The sequence below is a fragment of the Bidens hawaiensis genome, unplaced genomic scaffold, assembly GCF_021521415.1.
Source record: "Bidens hawaiensis isolate Kalapana, Puna unplaced genomic scaffold, B.hawaiensis_p1.1 tig00039134_1, whole genome shotgun sequence".
Lineage (NCBI taxonomy): Eukaryota > Viridiplantae > Streptophyta > Magnoliopsida > Asterales > Asteraceae > Bidens > Bidens hawaiensis.
In genome coordinates, this window is record NW_027505596.1 from 110602 (window position 1) to 138472 (window position 27871).

The 27871-nt window shown below is 39.9% G+C and overlaps 1 long non-coding RNA gene across 1 annotated transcript; it reads right to left on the minus strand.

The window, feature by feature from the left end:
- On the minus strand, nucleotides 1-27832 carry LOC143614180 (uncharacterized). Its single transcript, XR_013150249.1, has 3 exons — nucleotides 27324-27832; nucleotides 14512-14685; nucleotides 1-159 (listed from the first exon to the last, which is right to left on the minus strand). It is a non-coding gene; the product is annotated as an uncharacterized LOC143614180 (long non-coding RNA).
- Between the last annotated feature and the right edge of the window lie 39 nt (nucleotides 27833-27871).

A 27871-nucleotide genomic window follows, 5' to 3' on the forward strand; every position in this document is an offset into this window, starting at 1 on the left:
AAAATTTAAAATAGAGTTGTGCAATATAATCTTATTATGCGGTATACTACGTTAACTATCTATCTTTTGCATTTAATTCTAATCTATATCACAATATAAGAAGGGGAGCCTCTCACCCGGCTAAAGCTCATTTGTTTCGTTTAATACTTTATTTCTCACCTTTTTCCAAAATAGAGTTGTGCAATATAATCTTATTATGCGGTTCTGTTTTCGTTTCAACAATTGAAGATTCTTCTTATTTCCAACGTTTTTTTGTCTTTTAAAGCTTCGATTTCTTAACAAATTCCTGAAACTTCCTACCTTCATTTAGCATCCACTACATTCTAAAACTAGTTGAAGATTGATTCTTATGGCACCGAATACAAATTGTGGAAAAAATTATGTAAACTCTTACACCATTAACAGCACCGAAACTATAAGACATGTGTATACCATCCTGCATTATCACACGACAAGGAACAGTTGACGAAATATGTGGTCGTGGTGGTGATGGTGATGGTAATGGCGATGGCGGCAGCAATGCGCAGTGTTTCATAACCAATGACGTGTTGGCATATTTGAAGGAAGTAGAAGATATGTTTCAAGACCAACGGGAGAAGTATGACATGTTTCTTGATGTAATGAAGGATTTTAAAGCTCAAAGGTAAAATGGTAAATAATTTTTTGTTGGAAGATTGATCATATTGACCTAACCAAGAACTTCTATGATGCAGAATTGATACTACATGTGCCATCATAGCAAGGGTGAAAGAATTGTTTAAAGTGCATAATAATCTAATTTTTGGGTTCAACACTTTCTTGCCCAAAGGTTACGAAATACCTGTCATTGACGATGAGGAAAACCCACCAAAGAAATTTGTGGAATTTGAAGAGGCTATAAGTTTTGTAAACAAAATAAAGGTGTAGGCGATTTTTATATTTGGTAAAAGAAACAATAGTAAGTTTAAAATATTGATTATAATTATGTCACGTGATATGACAAAGTTATCCCGGGTGTCTAGCCCTTTGCTTTTAAAGAAAGAAACGAGAAAGAAAATCTTTGATACCATGTGTTATCGATTATTACATAGGTACCATCTACCATGCTTTAACCTGGAAATTAAATATGTTGAAGGGCTCGAGAAGTTTTTTTACTTTTAAGTATCAATGATGTTGTTCATATAAGGAAAGACATAGAAATTATTGATGTTGACTGACTGGAGAAGTTTTCTTGCTTTGGGTGTCAATGATGCTCTTCATATAAGGAAAGACATGGAAATTATTGATGTTGAAGGACCGGCGAAGTTTTCTTGCTTTGGATGTCAATGATGTTCTTCATATAAGGATAAACAACTATTGCGTATTTTAATATGTTTATGATATCGAATGATTTTGTATTCGGCTTTTAATTTCTTGTGTATGTGACAACTTATATGTTTTTATTAAATGTATTTTCTTAAGTTTTCATATCCTTCAAATAATGACATAGCCATACTAACACCAAACACCAAAGTGAACTTATAGAAATCATAAAAGCGCACCTTTGCGCCTAGAACTCTTTAGTATCATGTTCTGTAGGTAACCCTTAGGGTCTGTTTGGTATGACGTAATGGAATGAACGAAGGAATGGAATAGAGAATGATCGGAATCATTTCCATTACATTATGTTGTTTGGTTACCATATTGGAATCAAAAGAATAATCATTTTATTATGATATAGTAAACTATACACACATATTTTTTTTGTTAGTTAATGGAACGATAATAACATAATGCGATATAATAATAAAAAATATAATAATTATTATAATTAAATAATAGTTATACTATTATAATAATAATAATAATAAATAATGTTGGTCATTTCATTTCATTCCTTGAAGGTAGGGGTGTACACGGACCGGACGGACATGGACGAGACCTTGTTCGTGTCCGTCCGTTAAGCTTTTGACGGACAAACGGACGGTTCATGAACACTTTACCGAACGAAAATTTATGTCCGTGTCCGTCCATTAAGAAATTGAGTTTGTCCGTGTTCGTCCATGTCCGTCCGTTAATATTCTAAACGGACGTTAACGGGCACTAATGGGCATACGGACACTAATAGACTCTAATGAACAAACAAACACATGAACATTAATAGACACTAATGAATATTAATGAACAAACAAACACATGAACATTAATGGACACTAATGATTATTAATGGACAAACAAACATATAAACATTAATGGACACTAATGGACAATGAACACTAATACTTTCATTATCGACAAACGAACATACACAAACCTATCCGTACAGACGTTACAGGACGGACATTACCGGACGTAATCGAACGGACGTTACCGGACGTTCACGGACACTATTGAACGGACCTGGCCTTTGTCCGTGTTCATCCATTAAGCTTACTGAATGAACTTCTTGTCGAACGGACAACCGGACGTCCGGTTCGCTTACAGCCCTACTTGAAGGAATGAAAAAAAAGCACTTCTTACTAAGGAATGAAAAAATGTTATATATATAAGGATTTCATTCCTTAGTAATAATTCATTCCATTGATGAACACAACCAAATATGATTTATTTTATTCCTTTGGAATGATCCATTCCATTCCGCCTACCATTACTTCATACCAAACGCTACCTTAATAACATCTCTTGCATCAGTTGACAAATAAATTAAATATTACCGACATATATTCACCAACGGATATTTACTAGTAGTGACATTCACTGATTAATTGTCGAAGAAAGTGTTCGTCAATGATACTCATTTTTTTAGTACATAGTGTAAGACTACATATGACTTACACAAATGTAGAATCTATGCATAAACGAAATTCATATATATATATATATGATTAGGTTCATTTCAGAAGTATTTTTTAGTACGAGAAGTGCGAGAAGTCATTACAACCAAGCATAGTTTTTCTTTATATTTTTCCATTAATTTATCTGCAAGGGTATGAATGTAATCTATCCATATGTTAGTTTTGGCAACCATTAATTGTAAGAGGTTTCAAAACATATTATTTGTTTTTTTGTTTATAATAAAATTTTAAAGGCTTTAACCATTCCCATTAACCATTTGACCATCTTCACAATTTTAAACATCACCATACTAGCTAAGATCAGGGGCGGATCTACAGTGATATCGGGTGATTCCTCGGAACCATCCGAGTTTTGAAATAATAGTGTAATTATATATAGAAAATAATAAAGGAACCACCCTATAAATTAGAAAGGAACCACCGTATAACCATTTGATGTGTTTGTCTGACTGGTAACACGCCGGTTTTGTAACCCGGAGGTCGCGGGATCGAATCTCGTTTTTTTAATTTTTTTTCTTTTTTTTACTAACTTACCTAACATCAGTTAGGGTTTTAAACAAACACAAACACATAACTAGCACAAACAACACAGCGCCTCTCCACCCCTTACCTGATTTTAGCCCCTGACTCGGTCACTCCCGCACTCCGGCAGCCTCACTCAGTCACTCCCGCACTCCTGCACCGTCACTCCGACCATCGCCGTCGGCCATCCCCGTCCTCTGTCAGCCGTCTCCTTACAGTCCTTACTCGAATCCTCTTAATCTCCCACTTTGAAGGTAATTTTACATTTATAATTCATTGTTAAATGTTAATTGTTCTTGACTTCTTGTTAAATGTTAATTGTTCTTAATTATTAAGTGTTAACTACTTAATTGTTTAAGTTATTTGTTAAATTTAGTTTTAGTTTGTTAGATTATTGGTTTTAATTTGTTACTTTCTTAGTTTTAAATTTGTTAGTTTGTAATTGTTGATTTGTAGGTATGTTGAATGTGAAGATATATTATCAAAGTGAACCATAGAACCTTGGATCATAAGCATTTTATTTTTAATTCGTAAAGACTACTGTATAGATATTATGTGTTTTTTAATTTCTAATGACGGTGTCTCTTTTATTAATTTATCGTATATTTATTATGTAATGAACTTTTCCCGAACCATCGAACCGACCGGAACCTCAAACTGACCCGGAATTTTTTATACCCGACACGGTGAAATTGAAACATCTAAAAGTAGTGCACTACCCGAAAAAAATTTCTGGATCCGCCACTGACTAAGATCAAGCAAAATATTTGTATTGAACAAAATATTCATATTGAATGAAAAATGGTTATTATTGTCATTACATCAATGTATCATTATACAAATATTTAAACCATATACAAATCACAATAATATTAACAAGATACATGTATTATTATACGTAGACATAGAATTCCATATTGCTCGTATTTTGACATTCTTTGAGCTTTCTTTTCTTCAACTTCAACAGCAGCAACATTATTTACCACAACTTCATATTTTTCCTGCATGATATCATCATGTTCCATGAGTTGTTTGAATTCTGCGTGCCATTTTCAAGCACACCTACGTTTACCGTTACCGAAAACAAATATCATAAACCAAGTAAATGTATAGTCATATTTTAATAAATATGTTTAACTTCTTTTTTAAACAAATTTATTCAGCATACCTTACACAATAAACATGTTTATCCTAGACAAAATTGACATATATGGACCATAAAAAGTAAATGTATATATCCTACACATTAAATCGTTAACAATAATATCACAAACCCGACACAATTAAACATAAAAAAAAACTTATCCTACACTATTTAAAAAAACTTATCGTATGAACCCTACATAGTAAAAAAAAAAATCTTGTCACAAACATCCTATACATGTAGGAAACTACTTTATTCAGAAAAGTAAACATATTTATTTAGCGTACACTAAACAATATTCATTTTATCCTACACAACAATTGACATATACGAACCATACATAGTAAGCGCATCTATCCTACACATTCAATCGTTAACAATAATATCCTACACAGTAAATAAAATTTATACTACATACCCTACACAGTAAAATAACGTATCCTACACAGTAAAAAAACGTATCCTACACACCCTACACAGTAAAAAAAAATGTATCCTACATACCCTACACAATTAAAAAAAAAATTATCCTACATAGTTAAAGGAAAAAAAATATCCTACACAAGCACACAATTAAGATGTTTGGTGACTATTATGTTGTTACATCTTTACAAATTGATCCAATAATAAAAGTCATAATTTTTCGATCGAATATTCTCGGTAAATAATCCAAATGTAGGCATATATAATGTTGTATATTATATTAAACTTGATTGAAAAGGACATACCAGGATGAATCTTTACAAATTGATCCACAAATAAAAATCATAATTTTTTAATCAAATATACTAAAATCCAATTGTAAGTTATACATGCGTAATTTGGGGAATTTCATAAAGCTCGGCCGTTTTCTTTTATGCCTACATGCATTTCACAATTTTTTTTGCCTTTCACATTAATAACCATCATATTAATGGCGCTTGTAAGTATAAAAATGTCATTTGTATTTTGGACCATTGATTACACTTAATCAATGGCTAAGATTCACTTCCCGCACTTCTTGCTATAATTTCATTTCTCGCATGAACCATCCCCGGTATTGGATCATTTCAGAAGATTTTTTACAGCGAGAAGTACGAGAAGTGAAGGCGTAACTCCATTAATCCCTAATTTCACTCCCTTTCTTATATGTAGGTGCGTTGTGTAGGTGCATATGTATGTGTGTAGGTACGTATGTTTGTATATGTGTCCTTATGTTTGTATATGTGTATGTATGTTTGTGTGTGTAGGTACATAGGTTTGAATGTGGCTCGATGCATTTATATGTTTGTAGGTAAGTTTGAATGTGTAATTAAGACATAAATACAATCAACCTAAATATATTTTATGTAACTTCATAAGAAAGGGAGTGAAATTAGGGATTAATGGAGTTATATCTTCACTTCTTGCACTTCTCGTTGTAATATCACTTCTCGCAAGATCCATCCCCTATATATATATATATAGACGGGTGCATGCGCGATGCAGCGAGAAACGCAGACTTTGGTAATCACATTACAAGTTTATGTCTATTCATTGTTCGGTTTGAAATCGTGAAACTGTTCAAACAGGTAATTGGTTTAATTTCATTATTGATTTTTTATTTCTTTAACTTTTGGCCGGCCGATTTCAATTTTCAATGGGGTGGTTTAGGTTTTTGACGACTAAAAAAGGTTACTAACAGTTGGCTCACGGTTTAACTTAAAAACTATCAAAACTAGACCGCAAACACCCATACGTAAAATATTGTTTTTTTAACTGAAAAACTATAGCAATATGATACTCAAATTAAAAATAATGAAATGCTCATTTTTATGGTGCAATGCTTTATAAAAAAAATATTAAAGTATAAAAAACTATAACCGTTTAAATTTCGTGAGGGAAGTTGAGTTAAAAGTGAAAATAAAAAGAGTATATAGGTTAAAGATTAAGGGTCATAGTTATAACTATTGTTTAAATTTTCAAAAGATGATTAATGTTAAGGGAACAAAATTGTAACTATGTTTAATTATTTGAAATTGCACGTTATATCTATCATTTAAAAGACTATATTGTCTTTTTCAACATGCTTTGTTAAGATGTAACTTATTTTTATTTTTGTATTTACTTAAAAAAATAAACGTCTTAATTTGCACATCTCTCCCTCATTATCTAGAATATATATATATATATATATATATATATATATATATATATATATATATATATATATATATATACACACACGAAAACATAAAAATCCTGCGTGTCACGATGTGGTCGCTCCCCTTTTTTTTTGAGTCACCAGATTTGCTTGATTTTTAAATGGAGGCTTCTTATGTATATTACCCGAATTCACGGGTATGGGTCTTACCAAACCCATATATTCCTTAAACGGGTTATAACATCTCATTAAATTAAAAACTAATCTTACCAAATATTTGATAGATACTAAAAATTAAAAACTATAAAGTAGGGATATATTAAAAATTAATATCCGATTTATTTAAAAAGAGATATATATATATATATATATATATATATTTATAATTAAAAAACCAATTTTATAGTAAAAAACGTAAACGGTTTTGGGTCTCATCAAACCCATATAGCTTTTAAAACTGGGTTATAACTTCTCATTTATTTGTGAGACAATTTATCATCAAACCATAAGTATATTATTAACTTTCATACAATAAAATTAATAATAATTCAAAAAAATAAATAATTATTAGCTGTATGGATCAAATACAAATTAAATTAACGTGCTAAACGCGAGAATCAAGTAGAGTAATTATATATACACGTAGAGTAATTATGTAATTACTCATTATAGAGTAATTACATAATTACTCTACTTGTATATATAATTACTCTACTTGATTCTCACGTTTAGCACGTTAATTTTATTTGTACGTTAACCTTCCCCTATATAGAACAAATAATATAAAACAGCTCCCGTAATACGGAGGTTAAAAACTAGTATATGGTATAGATATAGATATTTAGGAATTTAAAGATGAAAAACACGTTAATGAAGACAAAAACACAAGTAACCTGGAATTAAAATTAAATAAATTAATTAACTTATAGTAGACAATTATACGTTACCCAAAAATTCATTGAGGTTAGTGGACTTTTAATGTTACACATATGCATCTAATTCAAGTACATATATGTATTTGCAAGGATACATATATGTATTTAACTCAGATACGACTTCAAAAAATTGATATAAGAAATGAATAAAATACTTAAACTTGTTACAGGTATAAGATACATATGTATATATTCTAGTGTATGTTCTCATGATTTTCATGATCCAAGAATTGGAATTTATTAGTAGGTAGACATTATTCGAACATATATGTATTTTACATGGATACATATATGTATGTTTTGATTTTCTTCATTTGCTGTTATATAAAACATTTATATGTATGCATTGCTAATTCATCTAACCATGAATCATTCCATGGTTTATTATTCTACATACTAAATAAAATAAGAATCCCAAAAATTATGAATCGTACAAAATCACCAAACTCAAAACCAATTAAATAAGTCAGGAACGATTGGGCCAGCATATATGTTCTAGCGGCCATAACCAATTAAACAAGCCTTCGGGCTCCTCGGAGGATTTTCTAACGGACATCCCCATTGAAGGATTGGGTCAACGTATGTCGGGATTGAAGTGCCGGCTAATAACTTTTAAACTTGTCAAACAATGCTTATAAACCTTCAAAATTGCTTAAACTGGCTTAAAAATGCATTTTTGGAACTATAGGGACTAAAAATGAGAAGTTGGAAAAATTATGGAACCCCCCCCCCCTCTTACACCATGCTACGTGGGGAGGAAAGCTCAACCTGGCCGCGCGGCAGGTACATGTGGTTTGTTACTTTGGTTCGTTAATTTGTGTTAAGTGCTAAATCTTTCCTAATCAATCCCAAATCACGAATATTGAGCCCCAAGAAAAGTAATCTAGTATACCATAATGTCTATATTCATTCCCCATTAATTCCCTGAGATAATATTGATCAAAAGCATCAATTTTGCTCATTTATACATAATTCGGTTTCCTTAATCGATTAAATGCTTCATTAAACCCTCTAACTTATGTATTATTTATCATAATACTTCCCCTGAACCCTAATGCACATGCCTCAACAATCATCAAACTTTTCCCACGAATTCCCTACTTCAACCATCTTAATCTTCATTAATTTAACAAGCTTGTTCAATGTTTATTGACTTTGAAGTTCAAGACATCATTGGCCACGATTTCCTCATAGTTCCTCTTCTCGTTTGGGTAAGTTGTATTCTGTAATTTAATATATTTTTAATCAATAAACAAAATCCCTCAATCAATTACACTGATTTAGGGAGTTTCGGTGGTTAATTTGATCCCGCCCCGTTAAAGGTGTTTTAGTCAAGTTTAATTGATTTGTTAATATCTCTATCTTCTTTTAGGAACTAGCTTTCGGTCCATAAGACTTTTTTGTTCAAAATCAAATTTTGAGTGTACTAACCAAAACCCAACTCCTGAATCGCTGTTGGTCAGTACCGGCTCGCTTATTTATTAAAAATATTATAACCGGAGTTCTATACATCAGTTGGGATTGAATCTAGCGGCTATGTTCGGTTTTTACTTTACATTTATTTTGTATAAGTCTAAGTTCTGTTTGGATCAGAATACTTGTTGCAATAACCTTGCATGTTGATTTTATCTCTCGGTTTACTCGGTTAATCATCAAGGTGAGTAATCACTCCCCTATTTTACTATTTTCAATGCTTTTGTGGACATTATGCGTATCAAATCTTATTTTTCATACTACATATATTCCATACTAGCAAATCATGATTATTGTGTTGTTGATCAATTAAATGTTTATTTGTTAATTGCTTACTAGCTTATCTGTTTAATTCTAGCAAGTCGTCATTGTAGCCTTAGCCCGTTTGTGAGGCATGGTCAACTGACTCCAATTATTTGTTTTCATTTAATTATTAATACTCATGATATTGATTTGTAGTTTTTATCTCATATTATATTAAATGTCAAAAACTGGTTCTCACTCAAACTCGTGTTGACTATATATATATATATATATATATACGCATATTGCAGGTTAATCTTTAGTTTGAAGTGAATATTGAAGATCACATAGATTGACTTTAGGTTATATATTAAAAGACAACTAGTTTGATTTATTTGTTTTTGGATTTATTTGTACAAGTTGAGACGATGTGTACTTGATTGAATTTAAATAAATAAATTTGATATTGTCATATTTAAATTGCATGATAGTATCTTGTGAGCAATCAGTTCTCGCCTCGGCATTTCCGTCTTAGGCTGGGGTGTGACAGTTGTGATGGTCAGTTGGTGGCAGTGGTGCTTGTCAGGTGATGTGTAAAATTGAAAAAAAAAGTGTTAATAAATGATTTTGATGGAATTAGACTCTTTATGAATAATTGATTACATTTTATCTACCAACTAAACATTTGGTTTTTTATTTTCTCATCTTAATTTATTTCATTTCCTTTGTAATTTTTGTGTACAAATGCTACATAAAATCATTGGTAGCCTTGCTTTTGCAATTTTGTGATTGTTTTAAAATGTTTGCAAATAGGATGATCCTGGTTTGCCAGGGTTCGAGTCATGATCTCACTCGGTTTTACCGGCTTCTCGTTGTCGTGTCATTTGGCGGGCGTGGGGGTCGGGTTTTATCCGGTGAATCCCTCAATAGGTAGACCGCTAGGGGCTCCGTCCGTTCGGACCAGTGGCCGCATACGGAGTACTCGACATTACTTAGTTGGTCGTTAAAAAAAAAAAGAGAAGATTAAAATAAGAAAATTATTAATTATTTTACTCAAACTCAACCTGTTAAGTCAACTTAATTATATATACTACAATTACAAAGGTCGGTGGGCAATATAGGTTGTACCCACCGCTTTGTAACTGGTACCATCTGTATCTCTACTGCAACCCAAATTCTCTCTGGCCATTACCAGTTCCCGTCACTACCCCTAGCTTGCCACCACAGCCCCCGCCATCGCCATCGCCATCGCCATCGTCTATTTCTTCCGTCTATGGTTTCGATTTCGATTTTTTGCTGTTGTATGATGTTGTGGGGGTGTCTTTGTGGACTGTTTTTGGGTTCCATTTACGAACCCAGGCGACGGCGGTTTCCTATGGAGGTACGACGGTGATGTTGTGGCTCCGATTGACTGTCCATCTCCACATATCTCCGATTTACCCGCCAGGTTAGTCCGTATGTGTGTGATTTATGCACCTACGCATTCTTCGTGTTCCAATTTGATAGATAGCAATGATTTGGTAACGATTGTGCATGTCGATGACTTAAACTGCCGCAACGGTGTCTTAGGGTTTCGATTGGAGGATTCGGGATATCCGACGATTCTCGATAACTTTATCAGGTATGGTGATTACTTTCTGATTGCATATCGATTGTTGCCCCAAATAATAATCTAGGGTATATTGGTCGGTGACGGAGGCAAAGGAAGGAGGTGCGCTCTTAGTTGAATTCGTCTTCATTCAGGTAATCTACCGTTTTGTTTTCTTTATGTTTACGAACTAGAAACAAGACAAGCTCGAGCTGAAGCTTTAAAATATATCTTGAAACCAGCCATGCTCAGCTAAACTATAGAAATGTCATTGTTTCGGTTCAATTTGATGATAGCTTGAACCGAACTAAAAATCGTTAAGCATCAAAATAGAAGTTTAACATATTTGAGAGAAATAACAATGCCAATATGCAGCAGCAAATCAAACAATGGAATTAAGCCTAAATCACTTTAGATTAAACAAAGATATTTACATTGACAAAGTGCCGATGAATAGAGCATAATACATGATATGTCAATTGTATTTTTGTACATTCTCTTAAATCTCATTTTATTACAAAAGGAGAATAATCTTTTGATGGTTATTAAAGTTTGTTTAGTTAATGCTTTAATACATCTCACATATAAGTGATTCTTACCTACGCATTGCGTAATTGAAACATGTTGTCTCTATTTCGCAGATGATGAAGGACGTCGCTCTCATTTTACTCGACTTTTTTGTTGTAGCTTGGTATGTATGCGTCTTTTATTTCGGTTGATTAGGTTTTGTTGTGTTACTTTCTTACCTGTGTGTTCGCAATATAATTTGTCTTTCTCGGATTTGAATCTCGATTTGGTTTTGCTCACAAGTTGCTTAGTTTATATTACCTCATAGATATAGCACCTCACATCTACTAAGCTTTTAATGGGTTATATCAACTAACAAAGAAGCCTCATTGAACTCACAAATGCGTGCCTAAACACCTGTCTCCCTCGCTCGCTGTCGCTATCCACCCCCCCCCCTACACATTGCGAAGCCCGCGTTCAAACACGACAACTTTGGGTCAGCTAACTAATTTTGTTAGTCGTCATCAAAACACCGCCGCATCGCGGCGGGTCAACCTATTAGTTTTCTTACATTTAATTATATTCTCTTCTTTAACTTCTTTTTCTGAAATTTATTTTTATCAATTTTATAAATGTTTGATGATTCAAATATGCTCATTATTTGTTAAGCGTATTAATATTATTATTTTTCTTAGGATTTTAAAATTTGCTTTTCTCTCATACACACACAAATATATATATATATATATATATATATATATATATATATATATATATATATATATATATATATAAGGTCAAGTTTTTTTATAAAGAGGAACAGAAATGAGAATGATGAGAAGGATTTGCAGCAACATAGAAAAACCCCTAAAAAATAAAAAAAAATGATAAAAAAACCATAATTCAAAATTTAATAAAATTACAAAAAAAAGCACAAAAATGTTTCCACCATCTTTCTTGTTATAAAAAAAAGAAACAATGGTGAGTGAAAAATATTATTGTGTCATTTTTGTTTATTATTGTGTTTTATTTATTTTCGTCATTAATTGTGTCTTTCTTTTTTTGATATTGTGTTATATTTTGTTAGACATTGTGTTATATTTTGTGATCTATTGGGTTTTTTTTTAGTTATAATTGTGTCTTTTGTTCATTTTCATCATTGTGTCTTTTCGTCAATTTTTTTAAGCTAGAATGTTTAAAAATTTGCTTTTCTCTCATACACACACAAATATATATATATATATATATATATATATATATAAGGTCAAGTTTATTTATAAAGGGGAACAGAAATGAGAATGATGAGAAGGATTTGCAGCAACATAGAAAAACCCCTAAAAATAAAAAAAAATGATAAAAAAAACCATAATTCAAAATTTAATAAAATTACAAAAAAAAGCACAAAAATGTTTCCACCATCTTTCTTGTTATAAAAAAAAGACACAATGGTGAGTGAAAAAGATTATTGTGTCATTTTTGTTTATTATTGTGTTTTATTTATTTTCGTCATTAATTGTGTATTTCTTTTTTTTGATATTGTGTTATATTTTGTTAGACATTGTGTTATATTTTGTGATCTATTGGGTTTTTTTTAAGTTATAATTGTGTCTTTTGTTCATTTTCATCATTGCGTCTTTTCGTCAATTTTTTAAGCTAGAATGTTTAGAAATGTTTCTCTAGATGATTAAAATGGCTTGGTTTAAAGATATTTAACTCTTATAGGGAAACGAAAAAGATTTTGTATTTTTATTTTGCACATTCTAATTATGATTGACGCATGTTGTATATATTGAATTTTTATTTTGTTCTGTTTTATTGTCATGTGACCTAATTTAATTGACCCGATATATATAAATATATAAAAAAAATCTAGTGACTGATAGCTTCTTGTTGAAAGTTTTCTAGAATCACTAAAAAAATTCATGAATCTGCCACTAGTCAATGCACAACTTTTAGGGAGTCAAGGACATCCAAGGGGAAACAAACAATCTAAAATTTACCGCGTTGTCGTTGCAGCGCACCAAATCAACCTTACTGGTTTAAATTATATAAGTTTTGTTCCATCTTTGAAAAATCAAAATAGAGTTATATGTTTTGTAAGTATATGTATGTTACTTACGGCTAATTACTTTTCTAAGATTAAAAAGAGAGTTATGTAATATAATCTTAGTATGCGATATATTACTTTAATTGTCTATCTTTTGTATTAAATTCTATACGATATCACAATACAAGAAGGGGACTCGCCGATTAAAACTCATTAGTTTCGTAAGATACTTTATCCCCGGCCTTTTTCCAAAATATAGGGTTTTTGTTTGCTTTTCCACAATTGCAGATTCTTCTCATTTCCAACGTTTTCTTTGTCTTTAAAGCTTCGATTTATTAACAGATTCTTGAAATTTTCGTCCTTCATATAGCATCAAAAGCATTCTAAAATTCATGAATCTACCACTTGTCAATAGTGTATGTAAATCTTTCAAGGAGTCTAAGACACCCAATGGGAAACACACAATCTAGAATTCACCGCGTCCGTGCTACAACGTACAATATAGCCTTACTAGTGTAAAGTGCATATGTTTTGTTCCATTTTAGACAAATCAAAATAGAACTTATATACAACCAATTATTTTTTTAGAATCTGAAATTGAGTTGTGAAATATACTCTTATTAAGCGGTATACTACGTTAACTATCTATCTTTTGCATTAAATTCTAATCTATATCACAATATCACTACTAGAAAATTGAGCAATTGCGACCAAAATTTCTACCGAAAAAAATGGTAACAATTTTAGCGACCGATTTAGCAAATTTGCTACCGATAAGCGTAGTTATTTGACAAGGTAGCTAAGCGGTCAAAAATGTTGCAACCATTTATTTTCGGTGGTCAAGTGGTTGGAGTTTTTGAAACCGTTTTTTAAGCGGTCGGAGTTTTTACAACCGAGTTGCTACTAGTGGCAAAGTGGTCATAGTAGAGCAATTGCGACCTGCGTTTTTCCAACTACATTTTCAGTTGCAAAACGGTCGCAACAAGGTAATTGTAACCGTTTTCCGACCGAAACGGCAGTCGTAAATGCTTAGTTTTCTAGTATTGTATAAGAAGGGGAGCCTCTCACCCGACTTATAAAGCTCGATCATTTGTTTCGTTAAATACTTTATTCCGACCTTTTTCCAAAATATAGGGTTTCTGTTTTCGTTTCAACAATTGAAGATTCTTCTTGTTTCCAACGTTTTTTTGTCTTTTAAAGCTTCGATTTCTTAACAACTTCCTGAAACTTCCGACCTTCGTTTAGCATTCACTACATTCTAAAACTACTTTAAAATTGATTCTTATGGCACCTGAAGAAACACTAAGTAACCCCGGGCAGATTATAGGTAATCTGGGGGCCAGGTAATGTTTCCCACGAAGGTTAGGTCCAGCAGAGTAAGTTGTACTTCAGGGAACCTGCAAAACAGACACCGTAAGCTCGTCACTGAGAAGGGGGGGGTTCCTCCTTGTGACCACCCTCCGGCGTGAGAATCAGTCTATATTGCTCTTTGAATATAAAAGTATATGAATACTATAAGAGCAGTTATCAAGTAAGTTATACGAGATTGTAGATGATCTTACCATTCCAAGATATTGGAGTATTTATAGCCGAAGGTAGGTTTTCTAGAAGGTACAGCCGGCTGAATAGTATTCCTGTTCAACCAACAGTGGATTACGCACAGGCCATACTGGTTGGTGGGTAGGTTACAGCCAACAGTAATAAAGTCGGCTGCACTATTCCACCAACTGTAGACCATGCACGTCCTACTGACTGTGGATTGTACGCAGGCCATGCTGGTTGGTGAATAGGTTACGGCCAATAGTAATACTATTCCACCAACTGTAGGCTGCGCCTGCTCCACAGTGAGAGTTGGTGAGTAGGCAGCGGCTAATAGTGACAAACAGTACTAGAGGGTGCTCCTCCTCGCACTGTTGTCGGTGAGCTGTCACCCTGTGATTGGCTCATGGGCTGTTCTGGTCAGATCGTCTGTCCTATCCATACCTTGGTAGGTATGGTACAAAAGATCTTTCAGAATCAGACTGGCTCATTTGGGCGGGATTGTTCCCGCCTTGCTCATGCCTTCACGTGACTGCTGAAGTAGCTAATCTTGTACGTGTAGCCTTGCTGTCTGCGGGTAGCCTTCCCTGATGGCTTGTATCCGCAACTGCGGGAACAGGCGGGGTACTTCACCATTGAGAGGCTTTCCCTGCGTGTACAGCTTGCGTACTGCGCGTAAGATTCTATGAGCATGGTGGGTCCTGCGGGAGCAGATGGCCTTTGCGCAGACAACCCTGTTCCAGGTGAGTCTTGCGGGACCAACTGGTCTCTGCTGGGACCTACCTCTTCAAGTCCCCCCAGTCCAATGTTCTTCTCATGCGTGTTTAATAAAGTGAGGTGAACTTTTGGACTTAAGCAAAGGGTTTTGAAAAGGGTTTTGTAAGGTTTTCCATGGGAAGTCCTTGTCACTTGCAGAAATGCCCGAGTTTCCTGCTTGGTCTTTGGGTATGATGCGGGTAGGTCTGTAACCTCCTCGTAAGTCAGGAGCATTGAGTCCCAGTTGTATGTATTTTCCATGAGGTTTTGGTAGTTTCGAACATAGTGATCAATTATGTTAAGACCACCAATTCCATCTTGGAGCTTCAAACAACGTAGTTCTCGACGCTCCCGCTATGCGGGGATGTTATTTCCGTTTCCGCAAGCATTGCCCAGAAGATCCTTCTTGGTTTCAATTCCCAGCGGAGCGCTAGGTATGTGAAGGGTTTTGCCTTAACACTTGTACCTGCGCTCGTCTTACGGTTATTTTACTTCCAAGGTATTCCTGGCGTCAATTCCCTGCGGGTACTAGGTATGTGCAGGATTTTGCCTTTACACTGTACCCGCACCCGTCTTATAGTTGGTTGCCGAGGAATACTTGGCTTCAATTCCCTGCGGGTGCTAGGTATGTGAAGGGTTTCGCCTTAACACTGTACCCGCATCCGTCTTATGGTTACTTGTTTGCCAAGGTTTTCTTGGCTTCAATTCCCTGCGGGTGCTAGGTGTGTGAAGGGTTTCGCCCTAACACTGTACCCGCATCCGTCTTATGGTTACTTGTTTGCCAAGGTTTTCTTGGCTTCAATTCCCTGCGGGTGCTAGGTGTGTGAAGGGTTTCGCCCTAACACTGTACCCGCATCCGTCTTACGGTTACTTGTTTGCCAAGGGGGGATTTTCCCGCTTACTATTTAATATTTTCGAATTTTGAATTTTGAAATTCGAAGAGTTGGTGAAAAGATAAGAACAGTCCAAACCTCTGAAACGTCGTGCGACAGTTTCTTCTGACTGTGTCAGGACGTGCAGGAAGTTATGGTGACGTGACAGAACATGGTCATTCCAGTCGCTTTTTCAGGCGCGTGGGCGTGATTTTTCTGGCGCGTGGCCGCGAAATTACTGGCACACGTCCTTTCAACAGCTGTTGCCAGCCTGTTTTTTGCCACGTGTCATAGTTTCATTGCACTTTTGATTTCTCTCTCCTCCGCATTAAATTCACCGCATTAATTGCGATTACTATATAAAGGGGAAGAGAGTTATCTGTAATTCACACTTTCACCTTTCTTCTTCTTCTCAAGTAATTTCCGGCAAATTTTTCTGTTCAGTAAAGCCTTACTCTGAAATCTTTTTCTTTTTTCCACCATGTCTTCTCATGATACTGATGATCAGAAGACTGCTGGCGAATGCCAGTGTTCTCTTCCTGTCGATCTGTACCAGTATATCGTCAGGAAGTTCATGCTCGAGTCTCTCGAGCCTGAGTTTCCTGAACCCCACCATACTGTGTACGATGCCCCTAGTGGCAAGATCGGGGTTTATGCTGCATTCTTTGTCTACGGAAACCTTAGGTTTCCGTTGACAAAGTTTGTGTACCGTGTCCTGGAGAGGCACGGTGTGCACCTGACAGAGGTGCACCCCATGGCCATTGCCAAGGTCCGGCACTTTGAGTGGGTGTGCCGGATACTGGGCCTTGAGCCCTTTGTTGATCGTCTGATGACCTTCTACACTTGGAGGTGCATCCAGGGGTGGTACACTCTTACAACCCGTATAAAGGGTTTAAAGATTTGTACCACCGAGCGGAGTCTTCGCTCATGGAGAAGAGAGTTCTTCTTCATATCTGCTCGCGCCGTCCCCATCGCCATGAAGTTTAAGAATGGCCAGGCGCTTCCGAACCTTCCCGCCCTTAACTACGAGGAGGCGGAATGGTTTTCGAAGATATCCCGGGTCCAGTCCCCGGTTTTCCGTTTTCCGGAGTCGGCGATGGTGATGCTGGGGATGAGCCGGGTGTGGAAGGCGGCGAATGCGGATAAGGTTCCGATCGTCCTTGAATATGGTTCGAACTCTACCCCTTATGGTATGTCTTGTTTCTTTTTTGCTGACTACGATTTTTTCTAACTTTCTTGTTGATTTCAGAGGGTAACGATCTTCAGTCGCTCCTGAATCCGCGGGAGGAAGATGGTCCTGCGCGGATGGGTACTCGTGCTCTGGACGAGAACGAGTTGCCCATCCTCGAGCAGACTGCGGGTCGGTTCGTGGAGGTTTACCCGCCAGGCCAAGAGATCCTGAGCCACCGACGGCCAGGTAAGCCTATCTTCTATCCTGAACCTCTCAAAGCTGTGCCTGCTGCTGGAGTTCATGACATTTCTTCTTCTGAGGAATCCGCAGAAGGTCCTCCACTGGTGCGGAAGAGAAAGACTGCCGTCGCGAAGGGCAAGGAGAAGGTGGCCTCTACGGCCGACCCGGTAGTCCTATCTGACTCGGAGTCAGATAATGCAGAGGTGGCGGGGAAGCCCGGTGGTGAAGAGACCACCGCTCCGGAGGCTGCAGGTGTCACCTCCGAGGAGGCAGCGGCAACGACGGTTACCGGTGTCAAGAGGCCGGCTCCATCGGGTTCGCCCCCGCTCGTCCGTGCGTTCAAGCTCAAGAAACCCCGTAAGTGCCCCCATAATTCTTGTCTAGATTTGTTGTTTAAAATAAATTTTTCTAACACTTTTGCTTTATGTAGGTGTGGATGTTGACGCATTCCAGGGTGGAGTTGGAGCAAGTATTCCCCCGCCAATGACGGTAGGCTCGGTCAGCCTTCCCGAGGCATCGACCCAGGCGTCTACGCCTGCTTCCGCTGGTTCCAGCCTTCCTGAGGCTGTTCCAGCTGAGAAGGTGTCTCCGCCGGCCGTGAGTGCAATTTTTACAGCATCTTTCACGGAGCCGGCGGTTACTGTTGCTGAGGAGGTGGCGCCAACCATGGCTACCACAGCGGCTGCCACTATACCTGCGCCACCGGCACCGACGGCCGGACCTTCAGGTATGCGCCAGGCTTCCCGCCGATCTATGCCACCTTCCCGTCTGCCTGACCTGTTGGATGGATTTCCTTTAGGTTCAGGTGATGGGTTTGGCGGCTATCGGCCTGTTATTGACCCTACAGGTACGTAGGGTTCTTTTTCCTTTACATATTTTTATCATCTTTTCCTAACTGCCTTTGTTTCTTTTGCAGTGTCGGATTCCAATGAAGTGTATGTTCCTAGATGGAACATACGCCGAGGAACAACCCTTCGCACCCCTGTGGAGTGCGTGGACTGGGCTCGCCACGCTGCTCCTCATGGTGCGTTGGGGGAAGCCATGGCTAGCTACCAAGAGGGTAGGCTAACCAATGAGCTTCGGGTTCTCCAGGCCCGAACGCAGCCCCGCGTCGAGCTGCTTTGTCGTGAAAACGACAAGTTAAAAGCAGCTCGCGCGAAAGATATATCTGAAGCGCGGGCTCTTCGGGAGGAGAACCGGCAGTTGGCCGCTGCCGCAGCCGAGAAGGAGAAGGCATTCAAGGCCCTTGAGGTTGAAGTCCAGGCGCGACTCGAGGCCCGCTCCAAGGCTGCCCAAGCTGTGAATGAACAACTTCGGCTGGCCAAGGAGACTGCGCGAAACTCAACTGAGAGGGCTGCCAAGGCTGAAGCTGTTGCTGAGCCACTTCGCGAAGAGAATGAGCAGCTTAAATGCAAATTAAAGGCTCTTCAACATGCTCATGACGCCTTGGCAATGGAAGATGCCAAGAAGCTGCAGGAGATCCTTGACCAGAGGGGGGTGCTTGACCGTACTGAAAGGAAACTCAAAAGCGTCGAAGAAGCTGCCGCCAAGGAAGTTCAACTTGCCAACCTTGATAAAAGCGGAGCCGAACGTGCTTGTAAAGAAAGTCAAGCTACCCTCCAATGGTTGCTTCGAGAAGCGTTGCCTCAGGTATCCTCTTTTTCTTTACGCTTTCTGCTCGTAATTAGAAAATGTTCTAACTTTATTCTTTTGTAGGTTGTGCGTCAGGTCCTTTCAGAGACCTCTTATGACGATGCGATGAGCGCAGCCCTCAACGCTTCTCATGAGGATGGGCAGAAGACTGGCTTCCTGCTTGGTCTAGGGTTTGCTGAGAGAGGCTTTCCGCCCTCCAACTTCCCTTTATTCAATGTTAACACTGAAGCTGCTTATGACCAAGCTGTGAACCAGTACGCTGCCTTCCCGCATCCAGTGGTGGAGAAGGTGAATGAAGCTGCTGCTGCTGATGATGGGCTAAACATCCTTAAGGCTTTCCTTGGGCAGTCGCGCTCTGATGGTGCTGGCCCAAGCGGAGGTGGCCCTGAAGCCTGATCCTGAAGATCCCTTCCCGCTGGTAGGATAGACTTAGCTTTGTATAGATTTCTTTTAGGCGGGTAGTTACCCAGCCATTCTTGTAAATGATTGTGAAATATTAATCTCTTTGCGTATAAGATTGTTATTTCCTTCCTTGGGTTCTTTGCTTTATAAACTTATGACTTGCATACTTAGTTTAAATTAGCAATTTCCCAAGTGTTTAGAATAAGAACCTTTGAACGTGGTTGATGATGGGCTAAAGTTTCGCCTCCTCCTTCGTGATTGTGCGGGTAAAACCGTCACTTGCACTTGGTAGGATGGCTAACCTTTACCCTCTATCTGACCTGCGTGTAGGTTTTTCAAAATTTCTAAGGCATTAAGTTAAACCTTTGAACGTGGTTGATAATGGACTAAAGTTTTTGCTCCCTCTTTCGTGATTGTGCGGGTGTAACCGTCACTTGCACTTAGAAGGATGGCTTTAACTTTAGACCTATATCTGACCTGCGTGTAGGTTTTTCTTATCCTTTTTTAAGTGTTCATAAGTTAACCTTTTAACGTGGTAGATGGTAAGTTAAGTTTGGCTTCCTTGAATGTGATTGTGCGGGTAAGACCGTCACTTGCACTTACAAGGATGGCTAAACTTTACCTACATCTGACCTGCGTGTAGGTTTTCCTTAGAACTTTTTTAACATTTTGGCGTTGTGTTTATGCGGGTATTGCCGCCTTCCACACGCAACTACTTCTTCCTGTAAGGGAAGTTCATAGGTTACAAGCTATCGATACATCATGAAAGGAGAATCATTTCCATTAGAAGTGGCTCTAGGCCTTTTCTTTATAAGTTGGAATTGATCTACATATAACATTTGCGTAATTGAGCTCCATTCCATGTTCTAGGGATGGGAGTGCCATCGAGCCTTTCGAGCCGGTACGCGCCCTTTCCCAGAACTTCTTTGATAATGTATGGCCCTTCCCAAATCGGGGCCAACTTTCCTGGGCGTTGTTGGTTCGAAGCCTCGTTGTTACGCAGTATGTAGTCTCCTTCCTTGAAGTTGCAGAGTTTTACCCGCGTGTTGTAGTATTTTTGCATTTGTCGTTTGTAGTTTTCTTCACGCACGGCGGCTAAGTCTCTGCGCTCTTCGGCTAGCATAAGGTCTAACCGTCTTTCCGCATCATTGTCTTCTGGTTGGATTAAGACCCTTGGTGAGGGTAAACCGATTTCGACTGGGATCATGGCTTCAGTGCCATAAGTGAGACTGAACGGGGTTTCTCCCGTACTGGTCTTCTTCAGCGTTCTGTTTGCCCAAAGGACGTGTGGAAGTTCGTCCACCCAACCGGATCTATGTTCCAAGAGTCTTTTCTTTATGCCTTCGACGATGCTCTTATTTGCTCTTTCCACCTCACCGTTACCTTGCGGGTGTGCCACTGAGGTAAAGGTGTGGGTGATTTGAAGTTCTTTCAGCCACTGCTGCAGCTTCTTGTCAGCAAAGTTGGTGCCATTGTCGCTTACCAAATTCTGTGGAAGTCCAAAACGACAAATAATAAATTCCCAAATAAATTTTTTGATATGCTTTGCGGTTGTTTGGGCTAAAGGTTTCGCTTCTATCCATTTGGTGAAGTAGTCAATGGCTACCACTAGGAACTGAACATTCCCAGCTGCTGTTGGAAATGGGCCTGTCACGTCGATGGCCCACTTCTGAAATGGCCACGAGGAAGTGACAGGAACAAGATCATTTTTCGGGCGATGCGTGTTGGGTGCGTAAAGCTGGCAAGATCTGCATTTTCTGATGTATGCCAACGCGTCCATATGCATCCCCGGCCAGAAGTATCCCGCGTTGTTTAGCTTGGCTACCACAGCGCGGGGGCCTGCGTGTACTCCACAGATGCCTTCGTGAACCTCCCTCAGGAGGTAGTCAGCATCTTGGTTGTCCACGCATCTTAACAACGGGCCAAGAAAGTTACGTCTGTAAAGGGTGTCATTGACCAGCTGATAATTTAGTGCTTTACAGCGTAGTTTTCTTGCCTGTGACTTCGACTCTGGTAACGTTCCTGCTTCAAGGTATTTTATTATTGGGGTCATCCATGTTTCTGTACCGGTTTGGATGACACAAATTTCCTTGTGCGGGACTGATGGTGTTTCGAGGAGTTCCACGCGGATGTCCTTTCCCAAGTGGGTGAAGGCCAGTGATGCAAGCTTGCTTAACGCATCCGCAGATTTGTTTTCGCTGCGCTTGACGTGTATCACTTTACAATCATTAAAATCGCGCATGATGGCTTTGGCTTGGGCAAGGTACAGGGCCATTGTGTGGTTCACAGCCGTGTACGTCCCGTTTATTTGGTTTGCCACTAGCATGGAATCAACGTGGGCTTCCAAATTTTTGATACCCATCTTTCGCGCAATCCTCAATCCGGCCAGGAATGCTTCATACTCAGCTTCGTTATTCGTACTTGGGAAATCCAGCCGAATAGCATAAGTATATTCCTGGCCTGCTGGGTTTGTTAATTTTAACCCTGCGCCTGAACCCTCGTTACTAGCTGCTCCATCAGTATAGAGTCGCCAGACCTCATCGATTTCGTGTGCTGGGGAGGGTTGAACCTCCTCCTGGCACTCTTTCTCCCGCGCAGCGGGGACTTCGGCAATAAAATCAGCCAGGACTTGGCCTTTAATGGCTGGTCTCGGCTTGTATTGAATCGCATATTCTCCCAATTCAATTGCCCATTTGGCTAGGCGTCCCGATAACTCGGGTTTGCCTAGAACATTTGAGAGTTTGAAGTTGGTGAGAATAGTGATTGGGTGACCCTGGAAATATCGTCTCAACCTGCGTGAAGCGTGTATAAGTGCCAAGACCAGTTTTTCCAGGGTAGAGTACCGGGTTTCCGCGTCTGCCAGCACGCGGCTAACATAATAGATTGGCATCTGGATGCCTTTTCGTTCTACAAGCAGGACTGCCCCGGTTGCTCTATCTGTTGCGGAGAGGTATAGGATTAACTCCTCTCCCGCTTGTGGTGCTGTGAGTGTTGGGAGTTCGATCAGGCGTGATCGAATCTCCTGGAAAGCTGCTTCCGCTTCTGGTGTCCAGCGGAAGTGCGTTTTCTTTAAACAATTTCTTAGTGTTGACACAAAAGGGAACGACCTATCCGCATGGTTTGCCAAAAAGCGGTTAAGCGCGACTAGTCGTCCATTAAGTGTTTGAGCCTGTTTTATGGTGGTAGGTGATTCCATTTTGACAATGGCTTCGACCTTTTCAGGGTTCGCTCTGAAGCCATCTTTAGTAATAATGACCCCTAAGAACTTCCCTTCTTCCACCCCAAATGAACACTTGCTCGGGTTGAGCTTCATGTTTATCTTTCTGAGCGTGTTGAAAGTTTCCTCAATGTCTTTCAACATCGTCTCTGGCTCGGGGCTTTTGATGACCAAATCATCCATATAGACTTCCAAGTTTCTCCCAATTTGGGCGTGAAACTCTTTGTCCATTAGTCGTTGGTACGTGGACCCCGCGTTCTTAAGTCCGAATGGCATCATTTTATAACAAAATGTGCCATCGGGCGTCCGAAAGGCGGTTTTGTCCTGGTCATCCACAGCCATGTGGATTTGATGGTACCCCTTATACGCATCCAAGAAGCATTTAAGGCGAAATGGTGCCACCGAATCCACCTTGAGATCAATTTCTGGCAACGGATAACAATCTTTGGGGCATGCTTTATTCAAATCTTTGAAATCTATGCACATGCGCCATTGTTTGTTATTCTTCGGTACCATTACGGGATTTGCAACCCATGTTTGATATTTACTAACGCGCACGATGCCCGCATCAAGGAGTTCCTTGACTTGGGTTCTGCACGCGTTGGTTTGCTCGGGCCCCATTACTCTGCGCTTTTGTACGATCGGCGTTACGGCCGGATCGCATTTGAGCTTATGCTCTGCCTTTCCCCGGGGTACACCAGTCATGTCGGCTGGTGTCCACGCGAAGATGTCTGCGTTTCGCTGCAGTAAGCGCTTGAGTAAGGTGCGTGTTGGATCAACAATTGTCGGGCCAATGGTAACGGCCTGATCGGGATATTTCCCGTTGAATGCCCACTGTTCAGGCTCAGTGATGGTTTGTTTGGCCATCTTCGGTTTGGGTTTAGAGGAGACAGATGCGATGCATACCTGGGGAATGCCCGTGATCATCGCTACGCCTTCAGTTGTTGGCCATCCCATCATGCCGTGGACTGAGGATACCACAGCGTTGAATCTTGCCATCCCGTCTCTCCCGAATAGGATGTCATACGTATGATGTGGTTTTTTCATCACAACAAAATCCACATCCTCCGTGCGTGAATAATTCCCATCGGTGAGAGTGACGGGGAAAGATAGGATGCCCAAGGGAGTGTTCATGCTGCCGTCAAACCCTTCCATTGAAGCATAGACCGTCTCCAGGCGTTCTTTGTCTTCATCATCGAGCTTGTCGAAGAACTGCCTGTACATCACTGTCGACGATGCGCCATTGTCAACGAGGGTGCGGGAGTTGATGTAGTGCCCCAGCTGGCTTTTAATGACAATGGGGCCTTCTTTGTTTGGGCCTCCCGGCACTCGCGGGAAGCGCACTTCTGCTTCCTTCCATGCGCATGGTTCGGTCATTGGTCTCTTTCTTCCTCTGACCTTACCATGGACCATGTTGATGCTAATGTCGACGGGCTTCCGTCCGTTACCCCTGTACCTGTTGTCGTTCCTTCCTCCCTTCTTGATAGATGCCACGAGGTGTGCGAGCCTCCCATCCTTGACGAATGTCTCGACGATGTCCCTCAAGGATGTGCACTCCTCAGTGCTATGGCCCTTTGTCCCATGGAAGTCACAAGACTTGCTTTGATCCGCATTGGGTTTCTGTCGGATCACTGGGGCTTTTGGCCATGGCAGTTTTTCCGTGGCAAATATCTCCGTGACGCTCTTGGTGAGTGGCGTCCAACGGTTTTTCCGGTTCGAAGGGTGCGTTTTGTCCCTTCCGCCAACCAGAGGGTGAGAGCTTGAGGGGGTGTCAAAGTTTATCCTTGACTGCCAAATACCTTGCCGCCTCTTTTTGTTTAGCCGGGCGGTTCTCACATTGTTCTCCCTTGTCCTCTGCGTGTAGAGGTTTGTATTGTGGGGGAGATCTCTTCCCAGCTGTTTCTCTGTTTCGGCAAAGCGCTTGGCTGCCGTCATTATGGCATCCCACGTGGATGGCATGCCGTCTTTACCCGTCAGAGTGCGGATGAGTTCTGGGTATTCAGCGCCCTGAATGAAAGCGGCGCGAACGAGGTCTTCACTGATGTTGCCCAGACTCACCTTCTTGGAGTTGAAGCGGGTGATGAAGTCTAGTAAGGATTCATCCTCTTCTCTGACACAGTTGAGGATCGTCCACTGCTCCTCAGTGTGTTTCCTCTGTTGACTAAACTGTTGACTGAACTTGTTCTGGAAGTCTGCCCAGTCATAAATGTGGTGGACCGGTAAACGGTCGAACCATGCTCTGGCTGCTCCTACCAGAGTCATCTGGAACATGTAGCACCACGTGGGTTCCGTCCAGTTACTGACGGTTGCCCCCGCAATGAACCTGTTCAGATGGTCATCTGGGTCGGATAGACCATCGTATGTGCCAACGTTGGACATTTGTTTGGCACTCCTCGGGGCGATTGCTTCTGCAATGTCCCTTGCAAATTTTGACCTTCCTGCGTTTGTAGCAGTAGGTCTAAAGGCCTTGGAGAAGTCGCGAGAGCTTTTTTCCGTGACTGGTTGGAATGCTTCCCCAAAGTTCCTTTTTGGCTGGGGATCCGTTTCCTTACGCTTCCCTTTCGCCCTATGGCGAGGGTTCGCGTCGGTGTCGGAGTCTTCCCCCTCGCCGTCTGAGTACTCGTACTCACTACTCATGTTGAGGTGCTGGCGAGTACTACCGAATTCCTCAGCTTGTTGGACTGAACGCAAGCGTTCGTCCAACTCAGCCTGAAATTCTCTTTGACGTGCCTCGGCCCATGCCTTCACTTGATCAAGTGTTTGGCGAGGGGCTCGAGGTCGTTTTTCCAGCTGGGCATCAGTGAATCCCAGTGGAATATTTACTCCACTTGCCCGTACATGAGTGACTGGGGTAGTGTTCGTAAAATGTATTTCACTTGCCCCAGCTTGGGTGGCTGGGGTAGTGTTTGTAAACATTGTGTTGCCGGTGTTAACCCCAGTGGCTGGGGTTGTGGTTACCGGAATTTCTCTAGTCATCTTGGAAGTTTTGAAAAACTGGAGAAAGATGTAGTTCTAGCTTTATGCACGGATGGCGCCAATGAAGAAACACTAAGTAACCCCGGGCAGATTATAGGTAATCTGGGGGCCAGGTAATGTTTCCCACGAAGGTTAGGTCCAGCAGAGTAAGTTGTACTTCAGGGAACCTGCAAAACAGACACCGTAAGCTCGTCACTGAGAAGGGGGGGGTTCCTCCTTGTGACCACCCTCCGGCGTGAGAATCAGTCTATATTGCTCTTTGAATATAAAAGTATATGAATACTATAAGAGCAGTTATCAAGTAAGTTATACGAGATTGTAGATGATCTTACCATTCCAAGATATTGGAGTATTTATAGCCGAAGGTAGGTTTTCTAGAAGGTACAGCCGGCTGAATAGTATTCCTGTTCAACCAACAGTGGATTACGCACAGGCCATACTGGTTGGTGGGTAGGTTACAGCCAACAGTAATAAAGTCGGCTGCACTATTCCACCAACTGTAGACCATGCACGTCCTACTGACTGTGGATTGTACGCAGGCCATGCTGGTTGGTGAATAGGTTACGGCCAATAGTAATACTATTCCACCAACTGTAGGCTGCGCCTGCTCCACAGTGAGAGTTGGTGAGTAGGCAGCGGCTAATAGTGACAAACAGTACTAGAGGGTGCTCCTCCTCGCACTGTTGTCGGTGAGCTGTCACCCTGTGATTGGCTCATGGGCTGTTCTGGTCAGATCGTCTGTCCTATCCATACCTTGGTAGGTATGGTACAAAAGATCTTTCAGAATCAGACTGGCTCATTTGGGCGGGATTGTTCCCGCCTTGCTCATGCCTTCACGTGACTGCTGAAGTAGCTAATCTTGTACGTGTAGCCTTGCTGTCTGCGGGTAGCCTTCCCTGATGGCTTGTATCCGCAACTGCGGGAACAGGCGGGGTACTTCACCATTGAGAGGCTTTCCCTGCGTGTACAGCTTGCGTACTGCGCGTAAGATTCTATGAGCATGGTGGGTCCTGCGGGAGCAGATGGCCTTTGCGCAGACAACCCTGTTCCAGGTGAGTCTTGCGGGACCAACTGGTCTCTGCTGGGACCTACCTCTTCAGCACCGAATACAAATTGTGGAAAAAATCATGTAAACTCCTACACTATTAACGGCACCGAAACTATAAGACGTAAGTATATCATCCTATCTCTAAATAAGTGCTTTTATATAATTGTTTAATAATTGAATAGATATATAAAGTGAGGGGCTAGAATGAAAAAATAATGAGAATCTTACAATTAAATGAACGTGAAATCTTTTTGTACAGTATACTATTATAAAACCCTAGCTGCTATATTACGATTCATTCTCAGGCAATATTAATCAAACCGCCGCAGCCGTTAGATCAGCAGTCTTTTATCTTCCATGTTTGATGATAACAAGCCTCCTGATGATCTAGCAACAATCCTGGTTAGTGTGTTTTTGATTTTAAATTCTTTTTAATCAATTTTGTTTATACCGATCTTGTTCAAAATTATTAATTGTTGCTAACTTAGAACCGGTGTCATATATCTTGCAGGGTATTGAAGAACGATCGGTGATTGTTCAGAGGATTTCAGAATACATCGCCTTTGGTAACGTGTATAGTTTGAAATAAAATTTTAGAAACAA